The following is a 21,862-nucleotide window of genomic DNA, read 5'->3' as shown; positions in this document are numbered from 1 at the left end:
CGGGCGCTGGGCCGCACGCGACCCGGCTCCGGCGCGGCTGGCTGGGTCCGGGCCGCGGACGGGGCCCGCTGCGGAGGCTGAGCGCCGGCGCGCATCTCCCGGACCCCGAGGAGACCCCCGAGGGCTCGGCACGCTCGGCCGCCGCCTCCGGGCGCGGTGGCTGGAACTGCCGCCCGCGCCGCCGCGCTTCTCTCCGAAACTCGGGCAGGAACTTGTCCCCGTCCTCCCAGCGCTCAGGGACTCCTGTGCTGGGCGCGACAGGTTGTAGATGTGATCCGGGCAGATCGCCTTCACCCCCGATCCTGGCACAGATAGGGCTGCTGCTTTCCTGATTGGCCAGAACCTGCCTACGCTTGAAAGCTTAGTGTTTCTTCCATAGAGACCCTTAAAAATCCAGCAGCTTTTTGCCCGATAGCTGCAGTCTCCACAGCTTTATTGGGATTTTATTTTAAGCTGTATGTAATGTGCTTATATGTCAGAATAAACACATTTCGATAGATGTCTCTGTAAGTAGTCGCGTATAGCTCCTGAGACCCAGACACCTCTCAGTCCACCTCTAATGTGAATAGTAAAACCTCCCGCTTCTTTCTGAATTACTGTGAAGTAATTTTCCTGAAGAACCTCTGCTGTTACAAACGAATTTGCAAGGAAACTGAGAAGTGTTTGGACTTGAGAAATAAAACACTTGCATCGCGTTCTTACAAAAGGTTTATGAAAGGGGTTGTGGAAAACTAAAGCCAGCAGTTACTTCCTCTGTCCTGGAATCTTTGCCCTTAACAATGGTACTATTGTGCTAAATGTAATTTAAGGATGTACTCGTAAATTCTCATAACAGTCAGTAAAGCATTACAAACCCTGTATTATCTCTATTCTGTTGTGTCTACCCAAAGAAAAATTGATTTAAGCCATCATTTAGACTTTCGAAAATAGAAACTGCCTGTTCCATTCAAAGTAATAGCAAAGTAGTTTTTTTGTTTTACTCTGCAACTTATATCTAATTTCTCTTTTGCTGGAACAAGAACATTCTCACTTCTTCAATACAATAAAATATATTTCCAGTGTTGGCAGATTAATCTGTAAATAGGAAACAAGATTAAAAAGTACAAACTGCATTGATGCTAAGAGAAACCAAGAGAAGAAACAACAAAGAGCCTGGAAACAGATACTGTTTCGACCTGTAAATAAGAATGCAGAAGGTTCATTAATATTTAAAATAGCAACTAGTGAATTAAAACTGTAATTTAGGTGTCTGGCCTGAGTAGTCTGTTCTATTTTCTCCATGGTTTTCCCTTCATAGAAGCAAGATACTTTCTCTCTTTTTTGTTGGGGGTGGGGCAGGGATGCTTGTTTTTTTGGTTTGGTTTGGCTTGGTTTTTTGAGACAGGGTTTCTCTGTGTAGCCCTGGCTGTTCTGAAACTGGCCTTGAACTCAGAGATCTGTCTTCCTCTGCCCCCTGAGTGCTGGGATTAAAAGTGTGCTCCACCATCGCCAGGCTGTTTTCACTTTTTAAAAAAGTGGTAAATTAGGAGCCCTTGCTGAACATGCCCAAAACCCTGGGTTAAATCCCCAGCAGCACATAAATCAGGTATATTAGTAACAATTGCCTATAACCCCAGCTCTTGGGCTGTAGAGTCTGGAGAATTAGAAATTCAGGGTTAATGTCAATTAAAAATAAATAAAGCAAGTTCAAGGCCATTCCAGGATAAGTGAGACCCTGTGTAGCAGGAGGGGGGAGTGGAATTTGAGTGTAGCTATAAACAAGGTTTGCACACAAACCTGTGCTGTGACATGGATGTGCCTTAGCATTCAGAACTGTGTAAGCCTGGGAAGAAATCAAGATTACCAGCCCTTCCAATCAAATTTTCCAGCCAGAATCTTTTAGCATAGCCTTAAAAATCCTGTTCTGATTGGCTTCCCAATCTCCACCTACCAGCCACCTCCCAACACCTTCCACACAACTTATTTCTGCTAGGCCTACTCCCTGCTCCTATAATAACTGGACATCCTATTGCCCAAGACCTTAGAACAGTTAACTGTTGGGAAGAATCTTCACCAGCGCCAGCAAAGACACCTACCCTTGGCTCCCAGTTAGAGTGTTGCCCCTTCCCTACCTTCTCCCTTTCTTTGCTGTTCTCTTTTTCATAGTCGTTATGCTCGCTAGTTTTTTCTTATTTTCTGCCTTCTAGGAGAATGCAAGCTTCATGAAATCAGGAATTTCTCTCATGTTCAGTGATGTCTCCTTGGTGGCTGAAATACTGGACTAGCGTGTGGTGCAGAGTGGATGCCCAGTGTTTCTTAAATGAATGGTGAGCCATTCCCTAAGAGATCTCAGAAAATTCCCTAATGAAAACTAGAAACAAATCCTTTTTGTTGAAAATTGAATGTTAGTTAATTCTTATTCTTATTTTGTAATTATGGGATCATCACTTCAGTCCCTGGAGACCTAGAGGGTGCTCAGGACAGGCTGTGAACTGTGTATTTTCTTTGTGGTACTAGGAACCTAGGCCCCATTGTGTGCTAGGAAAGAGCTATAACCAGTGAACTATATCTCTAGATGTCTTGTAACTCCTTGTTTTTATACACAGTCTCAGTGTGTTCCTCCAGCTGGCCATGAGCTCTAACCCAGGATGGCCTTGAGTTTTCAATCCTGCCTCAGCTCCTGAGTAGCTAGGATTATTGGCCTATACCACCAAGCCTGGTTTCTCTTGACTGTCTTACATATATGTTGCATATGGGTCAACTTACCGACAAGGAAAGCAATAAAGTAAAATACATTATTGCAGAAAGTTTCAGAAATTGAGTTATGTAGCTGGAAAAGAAAATGCTTACCGAAGGAAGTAACTCTAAAAATCTAAACAAAGTAAGCCCCAGTTTAGAAAGGGTCACAACTGCGTCCCATGTGGCCTCAAGGACATCCTGCTCCTATCAGTTGATTAGGAGGAAACCTGAGATGGGAGGATGCTGGGCTGTGGATAAGAAATTTAAAACAAAACAAGCTTTCTTAAGAAGCACATGATACTGCAAGCGGTTTGGTCCTGACAGCTTGTGGATCAGCCTCACACTGGAGAGGATGTCACAGAAGAGGGCGAGGCAAAAGTTAAACCACTGACCTTGATGTCTAAGCCTCCAGAGACTGAGAATATCCATTGCCAATTTCTTTGGTTTTGAAGCAAAAACTATTTCTACATATTCAGCTCTCCACCAATTGAATCTGATTTCATTTGGAGAAACTGAAAAAGTATATGTCATTAACTTCCCAAAGAAATTGCATCTATCCAGCAATTTTCATGTTTAAATTTTAGCACCATAGGCCGATTTAGTTTTATTGGTAATTCACAATTATGCAGATGAACAGTGTATAATGTAGTGTTGTAATATATGTATTCACTTAAAATTCAAATTAGCAAAATTATATCTTTTATCATCTTTATGACAAAACCTTCAATATCCTCACTTCTAACAAATTTGAAATAAGTCATCCACTGATGATGTACACTGTCCTCTATCTACTGAGTGTTAAGTATTATATTTTCATTAACGAAGTCCAGTGCTGTGGATATCGCTCAGTATAATTAAATGCTAATTGGCCAGTAGCCAGGCAGAAAGTATAGGCGGGACAAGCAGAGAAGAGAATTCTGGGAACAGGAAGGCTAAGAGAAGATGCTGCCAGCCACTGCCATGAGTACCAACATGTAAAATACTGGTAAGCCACGAGCCACGTGGCAAAGAATAGATTAATAGAAATGGGTTAATTTACAGTAGAAGAACTAGATAACAAGAAGCCTGCCACGGCCATACAGTTTGTACCCAATATAAGTCTCTGTGTGTTTACTAGGTTGGGTCTGAGCGGTTGCAGGACTGGCAGGTGAGAGAGATTTGTCCTGACCGTGGGCCAGGCAGGACCAGAAAAACTCCAGCTACAGTCCAGAAACAAAGTCAGGAAAGCAGGATTAGAGTAACATATTGGCCACAGACTTACAGTCTAAGAACAATCAGCAGGACATCCCCATTCTGTTAGAAGTTAGTCAGATAATTCATATCTCAGAGCTGTAAAGTCAAGCTTTGAGTAGCCCAGCAAGGATATACTGACCTAACTCAATACTAAGACAAACAGAAATAATATGGGGCTTCTGCTGTCAGTACATAAAAGCCACAAAATGATAATGTTCATATATCTCTTCAATAATAGCTCTAAAATAAAATTACACTAAAATCTGTATAGAAGTACATATTACGAGTATGTAAAAGCTGATACTTTAGTCATACAATAAGTTAATGGTATTCCAATCAATAGTTTTAAAAACAAATACTTTGGCTGGGAGTTGGTTCAGTGGATAAAATACTTTCTGTTCAGATCCTAGCACCTGAGTTCTGATCCCCAGAACCAGTGACAAGCTGATCTAGGTAGCTCTAATCCATAATCCTGCTATTCCTCCAGGGAGAAGAAGTTTGAAGGCCAGCTTGCCTGGTATCCGCAACAGGAAAAACACCAGAGACTTTGCCTCCAATGAAGCAGAAGGCAGGGGCTGCCTCCCATGGTCCTCTGTCCGTACATGTGCCATAGCACATGAACACTGCCCCCCTCATGCATTATACAAACACAGAGTTTTGTTTGTGTATCTAAAACTGCAAAAGTTAGATGTAGACAACTTTTAAGCATTTTATTCTTATTTACAGAAACAGTTTTTCGGTGCCTTTTAGTGCAGGCATACTAGCAGGCAGTTAGCATTTGACTGAGGCCTTACAGATCCAGGTTTCGCAGGTCGCTTACCAAGAGCACACAGGACCTCACTGGAGTGGAGTTTTGTCACTGTGAAGTGCTTCCCTCTGCCCTGCCCTGCTCCTCGGAAGGAAGTCACAGTGTGCGGTCCATCCCTAGAGCATGGAAATGTGCGCTGCTGGGGACAGTGCACTAACAGCTTACTTGGAATTATTTTCCATGAGAGAGTGGTCACTTCTATATTTTGAAAAACTTGTTTGTTTGACAGTCTCGTACAAATAATGAGTTTTCATCACTTAGCGTCTCCTTCTGTCCTCTTTCCTCTCCCCCCAAACCCTTCTCCCTGCAAGTCTACTCTTGCTTTCCTGTCCTTTTGCATCTAACCCATCAAGTTTCATTGCAGTGTCTCGCCCAAGCATGGATGGGAGGTCACCTACAGGAAACATCACATCACCTCTATGGATATGGGTACATAGATACTTCTTTCATACTCTTACTTATAGTCCGATACTAGTTCATTGTTCCCATTCTCTGCTTTTTATCCAGTGGAGTGCTTTTAGTTGCCCTTTGTCCCTTCCCGTGTTCCCATCAGTGTGGGATTCGGTGGTTTTTTTAGTTTGGTTCTTCCATTTTTTGTTTGTTTTTGTTGTATTTTTGTTTGTTTGGTTGGTTGGTTGGTTTTCCTTTTGGCTACTTCCTCTATTTCTGGTTGCATAGGCTCTAACTGGCCCTTCTTTGGCCTAGCCTATAATCAGCCATCCCAAACAAATTTCAGTTCTATTAATTGGGAAATAATACTAGAAACAAGACTTGAACTCTGGAAGTGATGTTACTCCTTGAGCTGTTGTTCATGTTAGACCAGTGGAGTCATAGAGCCAAGAAACTACATGAGTTACTTTTCTTCTTGCTGTGGAAAACGTCCTGATAAGAGCAAATTAGAGGTTAGTTTTGAATCACTTTCAAGAAATATGGCCCATCATGGCATGGTGTCATAGCTCAGCCTACAGCCCATCATGGCATGGTGTCATAGCTCAGCCTACAGCCCATCATGGCATGGTGTCATAGCTCAGCCTACAGCCCATCATGGCATGGTGTCATAGCTCAGCCTACAGCAGCAGCAGATTGCAGCTTGTTCAATGTAACCAACCAGGTGTAGAGACCCACCCCAACAACCTTTTCTGTCAGCAATCCCACACAGTCTTAAAGATTCCACAACCTTCCAAAACAGTGCTCTTGGGTAGGCACCAACTGTTCAAGCACGTGCATCTGTGGGGACACTTTGTATTCAAACCAGAACAGAAATACATGTATATACACCCATTTGTATTTATATATAACCATCTATATCTATATTAAGCTAAGCATAGCTGGGCATGCTAGTACAACCCTATAATCCCACCACTTGAGAGGTTGAGGCAGGAGTTTAAGGTCAGCCTGGGGTATATGAATTACTATCTATAAACTAACAAAGGGCATACTAATTTCTTCAATTCTGATTTATACCAGAAGGACCATTCTAGCTTCCTCTCCTTAATTATGTGCAATTCCTACTTCAGTAGTGAGAGACCAGCTTCCTATCACTTGTATATATTTACTTAATTGTTCAATTTTAGTATGTGTATAGAGGCAGAAGAGATTGTTCACTCAGTAAAGTGGTAATTTTGAAAGCATGAGGACCTGAGTGGGATCATCAGAACCCATGTACAAATGCCAAGCATGATGGCATGCATGTGTAATGCTGGCACTTCGGCGGCTGGAACAGCCCCCTGGCCAGTCACCCCAGGCAATGGTGGACTTCAGGGCAAACAAGATCCTGAAAGGAGGACCACACTCCTGAGGGGTGACACTAGATGTTGTCCTAGTGCACGTGCGTGTGCATGCACACACACATACACACACACACTCTCTCTCTCACACACACACACACTCACACATACACACAAAGGCACATGCAAATAGTCACACACATGCATTTATAAATGTGTGTATAGCAATATCAGAATTATTGGCATGTACTCTCATGGAAAGCGTTTATCACCCGGAGTACGGAGCTGACACCTGCAGAAGCTCTTTTAAAGACCTCAACCATTTCCAGAGTTACTTAGTTCAGCACCCCTTGTCCCATAACCTTCAGTGAGATTGTTTCATGTGTTTATAATACAGTTAGATTCCTGGTGGAAGTTTGCTTTTGCTTTTGAGATCTGTGTGATCTAAATGTTTACTTAAGGCTTTTCTTTGTTTTGTTTTTAATTTGTGAATGTTGCCTTTCCTCCTGTGCTGTTCCGTGAGTCTTCACAAATGCTTAATGTCATGTACTCGGCTTCACAATAGCATACAGAAAGCTCTAGTGACCCTAAACATAAGAGGAAGTACATGACAAAATTGCTGTTACATGATTGTCTGTAGATCTGAGCAGCCAGTGATTTTATTGCATCAACTTATTCTCTATAATACCTAACCACCTAATGCTTACTAAGTTTTTACTGTGTACCAGATTCTAAGTGCTTCACAACAACCCTTTAAGATAATACTGGTTATTATTCCCATCTTACAAAGAAGAAAAGTAAAGCCAGAGAGTTAAAATATTTTGCTCAACTTTATACAATAAATACAATAGTACAGTCAATAGTTAAAGAAATGTGTATGTACATATGTGCATAAAGCTTTGATATATATACATATCATTTTATATAGACATGTGTGTAAATCATATAGAAGTAGATGATTAATGATTGTTATGTCTGTATTTATATTCAGATGCATTAAGGTGATACTTAAAACTGAAATATTTCAACTATATTTGTCTTCAACTTGACATGAACCACAAGTGTGAAGACTTTGACCTCCTGTTTTTGTCTTCAAAGGAGGAAATGAGAAAAGGAATCAGTTCAGGACGAACTCTATTAGTCTCCTTATATAAGGCTTACCTCAGCTGGTTCCATGTTTACAGAGGAAGGGTGAAATCAAAGACTGCCATTATATTGCTTCCTGTCTTAGTAGCCGAACAGCTAGGGTTGCTGGCTCTTTTAACTGTTTGTTCTAAGAATTCTACTACTTTTCCATAGCAATGTGTCAGTCAGGCAGCGCAAAGTTAGGCTGCCACGCCTGCACCCCTTCATCAACGATATTTTTGTTTTCAGTGAAATTTTTAAACTGAAAACTACTTGTAGTAAATAGACAAACAACTAAATGGAGGAGAAATCACACATGTGCCCCGAGTAATTATTGCCTATGGAATAAAAATAAAGCGAGAACAGAATGTTTGCAGCGTGGCCCTGCCTCTTGGTATTAATAGAACAAAATCCTTGAAGTGAGAAATCACCAGTTAAATTTTAGTTTCTTTTTCTGTAAAGGTAGATTGAAACATAGAGTTAGAATTAGCCCTGCTCTACAGCCCATAATACAACTTGTTGTCATAATCGCTGGACAAAGCCTAGGCCACAAATCAAAAGCTTCTTAAGACTCCTTTCTGCTTTAAAACCGTGATACTCGCTGACAAGAAGCAATCTGCAGTTTCTTTCTTATCACTTTTCTTCAACAAGCACATTCATCACCACCTCTTACAAGCCACGCTGCTGCACAGTGCACAGGCTGCTGTGAACCGGTCTGTGTATGGTAATGAACCTGTCTTGCCACCTTCCCTTCAGATGAGACACCTCCTGCTTCAGAAAGCCGTATGTGCAAATAGCCTGAGCAGAACTCAGAAGAAATGAGGGAAACCAAAAACAAAAACAAAGAATACAAAAACAACAAAAAAACCCCGTTGACATATAAGAGCAAAGTAAATAATTAAATAAGGGTGTGTGGAATCAGTCTATTACATCTATAAGGTCATTCATCTCTTTTGGATGGGTAAGATTTGTAATTTGTCTTGTTCATTAAATCAGCAAAATGCTGAGGGCTTCACATTTTATTTTTAAAAATAGATGTCCTTTTCGGGTTTTCCTGTTGCTGGGGAAGCGTTCTTTCCGTTGCTAACAGAAAGCTAAATGTTCTGCCTTGAATCCTGTTTGCTTTTATTGGTAGGAATGCTAGACGGATGGATGAATGAAGGAACATATACTTTTTTCTGTTTCTATAAAAAAACAAAACCCACCTGCTTTGAAACACGTGATAGTCTAGTTACCAGGTAGTTCTTTAATAGAAGCATGGAATTTTCTCATTTGTTTATGCATTGTTTCTATTAATCTGAAAGTGGGTTGACAATTCAAATGTAAAGATTGCAGATGGCTGCTGAATTCATACTGGGAACACTTACCATCACTCACCGTCTGGTGATTAGGGCTTTTAAAGAAGGCATTTCTGCTCTTCACATCTTTGCCTGACAAAATTTAGCCTCTAATAAGGAAAAAGGAATAGCTGGTCTCTGGCTCTTACTTCAAATCCTACAGTCACAGGATTACAACACAAGCCATCTTGTTCACCTTTCTGTAATTACAGTGTGATTCTTCTCTCGGTGTCTCAGTTTCTTTTCATGTTGCTATCATAAAATATCCTGACAAAAGCAACTGAAGGAGAAAGGATTTGTTGTAACTCACAACTCAAGGTACAGTCTGTTATGAATTATTGTGCGGGGAGGGAGGGACGACCCCAAGGGTGTCCAAGAGTGCAGGGGAACATGCTGGGCAGATACAGTGGCGGGCTGGGGCAGATGCATGCCATGCAGGCATGGTGGCAGCAGTGGCCAGTAATTCACACCCCAGACGTTTCATCCACATGGAGAGTTTGATATAATAGAGAGATGAAGAGGAAGATAGGAAGAGAGACAGAGAGACAAAACAGAGAGGAAGAAAGGAGAGATTGAGGGGGTGCACCTCATGGGAGGAAAAGCAAAAGAGAAAGAGAGAGAGAGGAAGGGGAGGAGTTTTTCCTTAGAAGGAGGCTTTTACGTCAGGATGCAGGGCAGCATCAAAAGGGTGAGATTCCAAGGGGTAAGTCAGAATATTAGCATTCCTCCATTTTGATTATTATAAAAAGAAGTGAATTCTGGAAGCAAGTGGGGAACAAGGGCACTGAATTCTCGAGGCTACTTCAAGCTGACAAGGGGCAAAGTGGGCAGTGGGGAAGCCGGGAGTCACACCCTGAGCGAAGAAGCACAGTTGGCTGTCATTGTGGAGATCTCCCGTGTCTATTCCTTGAGGTTGCTAGGAGAAAAAATAGATTGCTATCATTGGCCTTATGAGCTGGGCTAGCCATAGATAACTGCCAGAAAGAATGGAACGGAGATGTGCCCTGGTTGTACAGAAGAGACAAGGGTGAATGCATGAGACTTGAGAGCAGATATGTCCTTCACTGGGATATCATGGAAAACCAGGATCCAGTTGCTGGGCAGGTGCCTGCCTGAGCCTGGAGAGGTGGTACTGGCAGAGAATTGAAGGATGTGTTCTTTAGGAGTACAGAAGCCATCACATCTGCCATTTCTCTGGAGGTGGGGGTGCATCCATCCCAGGTGGCATCCTCGGTTGGAGGTTGGCGTCCTCAGAGCTGGTGCCAGCTGGTGCAGGGGCTGGCATATCTGGAGAGCCCCTTGGCCCAGGCAGGGAAGGGAAACTGCAAAATATGCATGAAAATGGGTGAGGTCGGGCTGGAGAGATGGCTCAGCAGTTAAGTGCACTGATTGCTCTTCCAGAGGACCTGAGCAACCACATGGAGGCTCACAACCAACTGTATTGAGATCTAGTGCCCTCTTCTGGCCTGCAGGCATACATGCAGGCAGAATACTGTATACACAATAAATAAATAAATCTTTAAAAAAAAGAAAAGAAAATGGGTGGGGTCAAAATGGGCTCTGGAGACTGTTAGTTTTCATCAGACCAGATTTCTTGATGCAGTAACAAAACTTTTCCTAGGGCCTGTAGGTGTCTGTAAGACAGCTGGAATAGATTTTTAACAGGAAACTTATTAAATGAGCCATCAAGGTGCTTGTCACTTTGGGTCATTAAACACTGTCAGATCTGAGAAGGATAAATTTAAGAAGTGTGTCAGCTTTCCTATCTTCATATAAACAAACCGGGATATACTGAGAGCAGTCAATAGTAAAAAGTTACATTGAAATTTGTTCTGTGAGTTTATCCCATCCGGTGACAAGGTCAATTGTGTCTAGACCTAGTAGTAGCCCTAGGAGAGGGGGTCCTGGGAATTTTATATAGAGAACTGAGAAGGCAGCTGAAGCAAAGCCTGGTCGTCAAATGGAATCAGAGATCTGAGAAGGAAAAATCACATTTGAGTGCAGACCAAGCAGCTTTTGAATCTGTTAAAAATGACAGAGACCAGTCCAAACCCAGTTAGCCATACCAAGGTCTTCACATCATTGGCAGAAGTATCAGAACAGCATCAATCTTCAACCCATCAGGACCATGAGGTGAGAGTTTTTCCTATGGAAGAGGGACATAGGGAAGACTGAGCTTATTTTATCTAGGCAAAAGGGGTGCAATCAATTCCCAATGTCCTGCTGTTTGTCCAGTCTGGGCTGGGTCCTGGAGGTGGGTGTCACATTTGGGCAACTTGCCCAGAGGTCAGTGTTGCCATTGTCCAGATGTAGACATCTTAAGAGACCTTGGGTCACTGTTAGGATCTGGGAGTCTCTGTCTGATATAATAAGATTTTTGAGTAACATTTTAAATGCCATATTCTGCAGATCTCTATTAGGTCCTGTCTATTAAGTCCATGACTGGACCTCCACCCTGCCCAGATGGCTGGAGCCTGAGAGAGGCATCTGGGGAATGCCAGGCCAAGGCCTGAGGACTTTTCCTCGACATGTAAAACAGTGGTGAAACAATGTGCAGCAGGAGGTGATTCCCTAACCTCCCTCCATACCAATGGCCTGAGCGATGGGTGCCCCGCCCATGCTGCCCTGAGTCAAGATGGTGGTGAGGTCATCTGACCTACCTGTTTTAGCCTTAGCCAAGATGGCAGCTAGACCATGTGGTTGCCCTTATTTAAGATGGTGCCTTGATCACATGATTGCCTTTAAGATTTGCCACCTGATCACATGATCACCCCTATCAAATATGGCACCTGACCATGTTCATGTGGGTTTTTTAAAAAAATAAACAGCAGATAAGGAACAGATAAATTGAAGCATTTAAAGGTCAGTCAGAAAGAAATATAGATGACCACATCAATCATACATTTCCACTTGCACATAGGAAATAGTTTGAGGCCAGCCTAAGCTTCATAGGGACCCTGCTTAAACAACAACGAGCTGTGTGTAGATGTGTGGTGGTACACTATTAAAATTTCGGCAATAGAAACAGAGGCTGAGACAGGTGGATCAATAGAGTTTGAAGTCAGTCTGGGTTATAACTATGGATTTGAGCTCAACCTGGGACACATAGAGACATAATGAGACCCCCATCTCAAAATGCAAAAATAAATAAAAATAAAATGGAAAGAAAAGATTACCTGACTATCCTATGCTTAAGATAGGACTTAAGGCCAGGCTATAATACACTTTTAATACACTTTTAATCCTAGCATTTGGGAGGTAGAGGCAGGCAGATCTCTGGGTTTGAGGCTAGCTAGGGCTACACAGTGAAACCCTGTCTCAAAACAAACAAACAAAAAACCACAAAACTGAGACACACAGAGAGAGAGACAGAGACAGAGAGAGAGAGAGAGAGAGAGAGAGAGAGAGAGAGAGAGAGAGAGAGAGAGAGGACTTAAGAAAATTTGAGGCCTTAAAGTTAAATTATATATTATTATGGCCTTAAGTATGTCACTGTGAAAGACTCTTCTATTTTTAAATTTTTTAATTTGTGTGTGTGTGTGTGTGTGTGTGTGTGTGTGTGTGTGTGTGTGATCAAAGAAGCCAAAAAATAGACGAGAGTGTTGTGCAGCTCTTCTGGACCTGACTAATAAACGACTGTGCGTCACCTCATCTGAGTGTTGTGAACCAGACTGAGGTCCTTTGGGAGAACAGCAACTGCTCTGAAACCACTGAGCCGTCCCTCCAGCTCTAAAACCGTTAGGGATTTTTGTTTTGTTTTGTTTTGCTTGTTTGTTTGTTTTAAATAGTTTTGAGACAAGACCTCATTTTGTAGCTCTGGCTGGCCTGAACCCGTTGTGTAGACAAAATGGCCTCAAACTCCAAGATCCACCTGCCTCTGCCTCTGCCTCCCCATTTTAAGGATTAAAGGTCTGTGCCACAATACTCGGCTCAAAGCTATTTCTTCTTAAATGGGAGTTTTTACTTTAAAGGTGCGTGTATTTTTCTGGGTATTTTTTTGAGTTTTATAGTTATATCAGAAATTATGATAACCATGAATCTCTACTTTGTGAAAATATATTCAACTTTTTAACTTCCACATTTAGGAGCAAGTTGTCGTTAATTTGTGGGCCATTGCAGGGGCCCATAATGTGTCCATACCTTGATCTGTGGTGTGACTATGCTGTGTGCCCACCTACTCCGTTCTTTCTGAGCCTGGAAGGAGATTGAGTCTCCTGTCTATTGAGGTAGGGTGCCTGACTCAATCCCATTGGTGGAATGAAGCAATCCTCTTCTTGCTGTCTCCTTAAGAAACACTGAATGCTACACATTGAGCTGTATTTACTCAAGATGCAAAAACTCATCTACCAGATTAGATTATTTATAAAAAATATGAAGATTTTTTTTAAAGTGACAGATTATTGTTGTCAGGGCAGGTGGCAAATACATGCCCTAGATTAAAGCACTGTCTAACCAGGGGACTGCTGCTTCTGCCCTATAATCCCTAGAATGATGGGCCTGTTTGAGAAACATCCTGAAAGAGATCTGTAATACATGCATGGTTCTCAGATGAGACCTGCGCATGGCAGATTGAACATGCACTCCACAGAGGTTAAAACTCAGAAGCCTATGTGGTGGCTATGTCTGTCATCCCAATGCCTTGCAAGTGAAGATAGGAGGATCAGGAGTTCAAGATCACCTTCAGCTATATAGTAAGTTTGAGGCCAGCCTGGGCTACATGAGGCCCTGTCTCAAAAATGAAGAAATTTACTCCAAGAAAAATCAAGATTTAGAAGGCATCAGGTCACCTTCAGACATTGCTCTAGCCTGACTACCCAGAGAAGCAAACCAAGGAAATAACAGGACAGGAATATGTATCAGTGAGAAACAAGTGTGAGCCATGAGCAGGAATTTTGAATTAATAGAACTTACCCAGAGGATTTTAACAGTTACTCGTGAAGGATGAGGCCAAATTAAGAGCTGAGGAGGAGAGTGCAGCTGGTGGAAGCAAGGGGGCTAACCTTGTCAAACCCACTCACGCTAGCTGTGCGTCTTGTTACCTTTAAAACTCATGGCAAAGGATTGCTGTCTTTTTTAAAACAGAGATTAATACTCCATGTTTCATTTGCCTGTGAGTCCTCTGCTAATACCTGGCAAGCCAATTTCAATCTAGAAATTTCTGAGTCAAAGCTTACTCCTTTTTCTACTCCCACAGTCCCATTCTGAGTTCTATGAGTTAATGTGCCTTTTGAATGCTTGATTAAAAGCTCCTCTCCTTTTCCTTTTCTCCCCATCTAGAGATGGCTTGTTTCTCCAACTTAACAACCTTTCTCCTCTCTCACTTAAGGGGAGATAAGAACTTGAGCCCAATAAAGTTGTTTTCTTCTGCTCAATTGTAGAAATCTTACCCAGAGTTCGGTCCTAATGCAAACAAACTTTTCTTCTCTTGATTGTAAACTGCTAAGTTCACACATTTGTTGAAATTTTATTGATTAACTTGATATTATCCATTGAGCCAAACTGATCAGAGGATTGAGTAGCATGGATATCAATATGACTTGTGTATTTCTGCCTCATGTCCATGAACCACTACTTGATGCTGGATATACTGTACCCTAAGGAGATAGAGTCTGTTGCTTACAAGTTGTCCTGTGTTCTCAATGAATAACAAATGAGCTGCATCAGCTGCATTTTCTTCAACTTTCCCCCCTCAGGAGCCTAGAATTTTCTACTTCCCCAGACCATGGCATTTCCCTCCAGACAACTAATAATCATATTGATAAATCTATCCTTTGGCCCACCCATCCTCTTTCCCTTTAGGGTAGTCCCCAGTCCCTAAGCCATCATCTACAACCAGGAGCTCAGGCTGTCTGTGAGCTGGGCTCCATCAGCGCACAAACATGGCCCTGTGGTCTGTCATTATCAGGAAGAACAAACCAGAAAGTATTGAACTTATGTTCAGTCAAGTCTGATCACACTGTCTTTCTCTTATTAGTTTATCAATCACTTTTAGTTTAAACCAGTTGCCTAGAAACATTTTTGTTGTTATTTTGAGGCAGGGTTTCTCTATGTTTCTCTGGCTGTCCTAGAACATGCTATGTAGATCAGGCTGGTCTCAAACTCACAGAGATCTGCCTGCCTCTGTCTTTAATGCTGTTATGAAAAATGTTAGCTGGCCTCAGAAACGTTCATTTATTGCCCAATTATTCTCATTTGTTTCTTCTGTTTCTTAAAGGTTCTAAGGATTTGAGTTACAAGAAAGCCATCAAGGAAGAGACTTTTGTTTTCCTTGCTGAATACATAAAAATAAAATAAATATCATGTTTCTCAGTGTTATTTATGCTAGTCTTAAAATGAATGAACGAATGAATGAATGAATTTTTAAAAAGACAAACTAAGCAGCATTTGCAGGCTATCCCATGTCACACGTTGCCCAGCGCAGTTTTCGAAAAGATTTTTAGAGAGTGAAAAGCACAGATACAAATCACAAAATGAAGAAATAGGAGCCACTTGTGGTCGTACACACTAGCCACAGAGCCAGACAGGCTTCCAGACAGGCTGCGGTGGGCTCCTTTTTCAGTTAAACTATAAAAGGACAGAACTAACACATTTTATAAAAGTGATACAAAAAGCTTTTTATCATTTACACTATTACAAAAAAAATGAGTTTGCAAAATCCCAAAATAATAAATACTGCAAAATCTGTCAAATCACAAAGTGAAACTACTCAAACAGAGTACTCTGTTTATACATACCTACAGAAATACAGTTGTGGAACCTCTTTCCCCAGACAGATCTCAGCAGAGCTACTGTGTCAGCTCTCTATAGTTGAGGAATAGTGGTTCCAAGTTGTTTCTTAACTGGCCTGTTCCTGTTTAGGATCATGCAGGCCATCTGCTAGGACTGTTTTGAACTGGTTCACAAGATCAATTGTTAAATTTTTATTATTTTTCTAGATGATTTTCTGTTGTGTAATATTTTGTTTATGTTCTGACAAATAAAGCTTGCTTGGAGTCAGAGGGTAGAGTTAGCCACTAGTTAATCATAGAGGTCTGGAGGTCTGTATAGAGAGGAATAGTAAGTGATAAGGCGGGGCAGGGATAGAATCATGGCCCTTTTGGTTGGAGGATCCAGAGAGGTAGGAAGTGACTGTGGCTGCTCCCTTACTCCTCTTATCTTTCAGGTTTTAACCGATATCTGACTCCTGGTTTTTACTGATAAGATTAATTAGGTTTATGTTTCAATTTTCTAATACAATGATTAAAATTAAAATATTTAAGTCAGGTGCAGCAGTAGATGGCTATCATCCCAGGAGGTAGGAAGTAGAGTCAGGAACATGAAGAGCTAATTTAAAGCCAGCCTTGGCTACATTAGCAAGTTAGGGACCAACCCAGGTTACAAGAGACCCATTCTCTAAAAACAAAAAACAGGAAAGAATAAATTAAAGTATATAAACTTACAATCAATAAGTTACATATAAATGTAACAAACACTGCAAAACCTTCACTTCATAATTATTTTACTACTCTGTGAGGTTAGCTTGAGTTCACTGTTGGCTGCTATATGGGGAAGCACTTTGAGGAGTGTGCTGGAGCAGAAAGCAAAGCTTAAGACTCTCTAGTTAGGAAAGTGATCAGGAAATGCACAGTGAATTTAAAGGTTTCCATGATGAATGTTTACATCATGAGTATCACCATGCTGCAGCTCAGCGAAGATATGGCTCCCACTACTGACAAGATAAAGCCCTGGCAGCTCACCTGCTAATGGAAAAGAAAATAGCAGACAACATTCATCTTTGTCAAATACTTTCTGTCACTTTTAGCTACATATTAAGAATACAGAAGTTCAGCAAAAGTCAGCAAAAGCATTAGAAATCACGAAACAATGCACAAGGTATTATTTTGTGTGCCATTTGTTGTATCAATAAAACACATTTTAAGTTTATATGCACATGTGTATATCACATACATTGTATGAATATTCCCTAAGTACCCTCGGGAAGCCAGTTGATGTGCATAGTGTTGATAGTTGACCCCTTCACACTGCCTCAGTTTATCCAGTGGTTGCCAACATTTCCCCTCCTCCGTTGTCTCATTTGAGTAGTTCTCCTCAAGATGAGGAAGACAGTCCCTTGCCAATTATCTCAGCTGTCTTAGAGCCCTGATTCAGGAGCCCTGAGATGTTGGCTACAGAATTTCAAGAGTTCCATTTTCCTTCCTACCCTTCCTGCCACAGTGGTCTTCAAACTGGATTGGTGCAGGAGGTGTAATTGGAGGACAGCGGGCCTCTGTGGAGATGGACTCCTCTGGGTTTGATGCATAGATGTTTCTTCTGGGCTCACAAGGCTGGATCTGTTAGCACGTGTGTTTTCTATCAGATGAAAATATGTCTCCTCAGGAGAAAAACAAGATCACTCAACTAAGACAAGCGAGCAATCATGGGGAGCAGGTAGTCTCCCGCCAGTGCGGTTCCTCCTGCAGGCTCTGCGGCCCGCTGCCCTTATTCTCTCTTCCCAGAGAGCCACCAAACTCCAGCACTCAAGGATGGCTCTTTGCCTTGTGATAACGTGAACCAACTCTCTCCTGAACTAGTACAAAGCGCTGCCTCAGCATGCCTGCCAACTTCCTGAAACCGCACAAAACTGTGCGTAATTGTGTTGAAGGGCACCTTTGCCCTGGAACAGGGTTCATAGCTATCGTCAGATTCATGAAGGAACGATACATCCATGAAATCTCACCAAAGTTCATGTAAATCAAAACAACAACAACAAAGCTGTGTGCTGCCATTTGCTTAGCGTCTTTTGCTCTAGTCTGGAGTAACTACACGCACCTGAGGATACTTGTGAGTCTGTCTTTACCTGATTTTTAACCTAGATTTGAGGCCTTCCTCTAAGTTTTAAATCCCAAAGGAACTCTGGGTTTTCATTTGATTCCTTCTTTGCTAATTTCTTCACATACCCGCCTATTTGTGTATGTGTGATATTGTTAGCACATTTCTCAAGACAGCCTAAATTAGGAGGCATTTTTTATTCTCTTGATTTATGAAATTTTAAGGAAGATGGGCATCTAAGAAATCAGTGTCTTTATTCTACAAAAACTTTAAAAAATGGCTTCTGTGTATCTTTAGAAATAACTTGAAAGAAATATTAGGTGTTAAGACCCAGTTTGAATCGAGACACAGTGACAGATGTCTGTTGTCCTAGCATAGTGACAATGGAGACAGGAGGATGGTGGATTGAGGCTGGCCTGTGTGTACTGTCCAGTGAGACAAGTCTCCACAATTTTTTCCCTGTTTCTCAGATGTTTTAAAATTACTTACAAACAGGCTTCCATGCTGAGACCAAGTTATGAAATAGGAAGATTCATTATTGAGGTCAAATTAAAGCTGGACTCAGTATGAGTGAGGAAAGAGTAAAACATATGAAACCTATCTTGTTCTCTTGTGATGTTAGCTATCAAGCAGAAAAATAATTGAACTTGATGAAAAGCAAAATAAAGTGTTCCCAATACTACGCATCCAATATCTTTACTTCAGGAAAAGCTAAAGCAATTTCAGGGGGTTATTTTTGTCTAAAAAGTAATTTATTGCTTGGGTAAGCATGACACATGGGGTTTTGTGAGCCCTGCTCACCTGGCTGGAGCAATATTATATCAGCTTTTGTAGTTTTGGTTCATTGTACCTACGGCACTAAAAAGAATTCTTTGAATCTCCCCTGGAATATAATGTGTACAGTAGTATAATAAAGTGCTTTCATTGAAAGTAAATTTGGTTTGAAATTTAAGTTTTTTAGAACTAAAACACCACCTCCTCAGACCCAAGAGACAACATTATAAATATCCTAAAGTGAATGAGCTCTGCTTAAGGCTTATACATGAATACAACTAAACTAATGAACAAGGCTTCTGATAAGCACATGGAAGCTAAAACTAGGAAATGAACTGGACCATTTTATGAAGAAATTTGCTACTTTCATTGTGTATGATTACTTGAAATTTAATGTTGCCTCTCAAAACCCACATAAGTCATTAAGTTGCCATCTGACAACCATTAATTGCCACAAAGAAAGAAATTCTAGCCCCAGCTTCAAGACTGCAGCTTGTACATATGGGTAGTTGGGTAGTCTGACTTTTAAGGTTAGCTCTGCTTCTTGGAGTATACTTACCTTCATCAGTCTCTCTTATTCTATTAGCTACATTAATTTAAGTGTTTACTGGGCTAGGTTGATAGATAAGCATAATACTGAAACCATATTGAGACATAGATGAGAAACAGAGAGAGAGAGAGAAGAAGGTCAGTAGGGTGTGGGCACAACAAGAAGAAGGAATTCGCCTTGTCAATAAGTATTTTGTTTCATCTGACTGTTGGAGACCTGATCCTTTCTGAAGAGGAAATGGAGTGGGAGGAAATCTGGGAGTGGGAAGAGGCTAAGAGGAGTGGAGGGAGAGGAAACTGTGGTTGGAACGTAAAAACAAAAAACAAACAAAATGAGCTTGGCACCAATTAAATAATTCTTGTATGTGACGACTCCTTACCAAAGGCTTTATGGATACTGAAGAGCCTGGGAAACCCTACACACTCATGCATAGATAATCAGTAAAGAGTTAGAATGTTGTCACCTTTGTACGTTGGAGGGAACATTATGAGTAAATGACACACACACAGTTTGTCAGGCTTAGTACAGTTACCCAGGAAGTGTAGCGAAATATCAATAAAAAGGAAGCATGGCCAGGCATAGTGGACAGGCCTTTAATCCCTGCATGGGTGGGGAGAGTTGAGAGGGTCTCTGTGAGTTCAGGGCCAGCTTGGTCTACACAGCCTGTTCTAGGCCAGTTAGGAATACAAAGACCCTGCCTCAAGCAAAACAAAACGAAACAAAAGCTAGTAACAAACAAACAAAAAAGGAATCACAAACAATAGCGTTCCAACTGTTAGGAAGTCAATCTTCCCAGTAGACGAGGACGGCAAGATCTTCCATTGCTGGCAGGATTTCTGCTAGAAGCCTGCTGAATTGTCCTCTGTTGGGTGACTCCTGCCTCATTTTCATTTGCAAGCTTGTGCTTCTGTGAAATATCAGCTCAGCCAGCCCTGGTTAATAGCCTCGGTTACCTTCTCTTTTTGTTTATAAATAAATGTCTCACTAAGCTAGAAAACTATCTTGAAATCTTTCTTACAGTGTTTCCTGGGGCGTAGCATCCACCTGGGGTGCAGCATCCATAGTTAGTCCTAGGCATCCACCTGGGGTGCAGCGTCCATAGTTAGTCCCAGGCATCCACCCGGGGTGCAGCGTCCATAGTTAGTCCCAGGCATCCACCCGGGGTGCAGCGTCCATAGTTAGTCCCAGGCATCCACCCGGGGTGCAGCGTCCATAGTTAGTCCCAGGCATCCACCCGGGGTGCAGCGTCCATAGTTAGTCCCAGGCATCCACCCGGGGTGCAGCGTCCATAGTTAGTCCCAGGCATCCACCCGGGGTGCAGCGTCCATAGTTAGTCCTAGGCATCCACCCGGGGTGCAGCGTCCATAGTTAGTCCTAGGCATCCACCCGGGGTGCAGCGTCCATAGTCCTAGGCATCCACTCGGGGTGCAGCGTCCATAGTTAGTCCTAGGCATCCACCTGGGGTGCAGTGTCCATAGTCCTAGGCATCCACCTTCATGCTTTCTCTTTCTCTTCCTTGATTTGAGCCTTCTACCTTTCTTGTTCTTAGATGAACCTAGATGAACACTGAAGATACCTCAGGACTAGGAACAGGAGCTCATAAGGCTGTACCAATTCAAGCTGAAGTGCAAAGGGTTCTTAGATGAACCTAGATGAACACTGAAGATACCTCAGGACTAGGAACAGGAGCTCATAAGGCTGTACCAATTCAAGCTGAAGTGCAAAGGAGACCAAACATTGGTCTTGAAGTGTCTGTCTGGTGAAAAACGCTCTACTACACCCGAGGTTGAAAACCCTCCTCTTTTCAAACCCCAACTATATCTTTTCCACTAGCCTTCAAATTTGAGTTTCTTTCAATCACCTTCAAAAATGAATGAAAATGAGGAATGCGAAATAATGAAAGGCAATAAGAAGAAAAGTATGCACATCAAGGTCTGATTGGAGTAGGTCTAAAACATTTAAAATGAAAATTATTTAATTAAAAATACCAAATCATAACTTTCAGAATTTTGGGGGGATTAGTTTTGTAGATAGCTGATTGTCCTTTGGTTATAAAATCATTATGAAAATACCAAATGAGTCATATTGCTTGCCTTAATCCATACAGCTGTAAACATAGATACAAGGTGAGGGACAGGGCAGGGGGCTTAGGTTTATTTTTTTAGCATGTATATGAGTGTACGTTTTCATATACATGGGTGTATGTTTTGTGGGGTGTGTATATACATATGTGCATGTGGGTGAGAGGCTGGTGGTCAACCTCAGTGTCATTCCACAAAAGCTACCCACCTTGCTTTTTGAGACAAGGTCTCCCATGCGGATGTGGAGTTCAACTCCCTAATGTGGGGATTACAAGTGCATAAGACCATGCCTGGTTTTTATTTATGTGGGTGCTAAGAAATAAACTCAGGTTCTCCCACTTGGGTGTTGTCTTAGTTTTGGTTTCTATTGCTGTGAAGAGACACTATGAACATGGCAACTCTTATAAAGTATTCAATTGAGGCTGGCTTACAGCTCAGAAGGTTAGTCTCTTGTCATCATGGCGGGAAGCATGGCAACACATAGGCAGACATGGTGGCTGGAGAGCTAGCTGAGAGGTCTACATCTGGATGGGCAGACATAAGGAAGACAGTGAGACACTGGGCCTGGCTTGAACATCTGAAACCTCAAAGTCCACCCCCAGTGACACACTTCCTCCAACAAGGACACACTTACTTCAACAAGGCCACGTCCCCTGAAAGTGCCACTCCCTATGGGCCTATGGGGCCATTTTCATTCAGAC

General features: G+C 41.9%; 1 long non-coding RNA gene across 3 annotated transcripts; it reads left to right on the top strand.

The window, feature by feature from the left end:
* On the top strand, window positions 1-20,714 carry LOC131924392 (uncharacterized). 3 transcript variants are annotated; one of them, XR_009382881.1, is made up of 4 exons: window positions 1-261; window positions 2,187-2,306; window positions 9,161-9,266; window positions 13,436-15,094. It is a non-coding gene; the product is annotated as an uncharacterized LOC131924392 (long non-coding RNA). The 3 variants fall into 3 exon arrangements; XR_009382882.1 differs by lacking the exons at window positions 9,161-9,266; window positions 13,436-15,094 and adding an exon at window positions 20,630-20,714 and having other exon boundaries at window positions 6-261; XR_009382883.1 differs by lacking the exons at window positions 9,161-9,266; window positions 13,436-15,094 and adding an exon at window positions 15,163-15,261 and having other exon boundaries at window positions 6-261.
* The last annotated feature ends 1,148 nt before the right edge of the window (window positions 20,715-21,862 follow it).

Source organism: Peromyscus eremicus, chromosome 14 (genome assembly GCF_949786415.1).
Source record: "Peromyscus eremicus chromosome 14, PerEre_H2_v1, whole genome shotgun sequence".
Taxonomy (NCBI): Eukaryota; Metazoa; Chordata; class Mammalia; order Rodentia; family Cricetidae; genus Peromyscus; species Peromyscus eremicus.
This window is presented reverse-complemented; position numbering and strand designations above follow the sequence as displayed.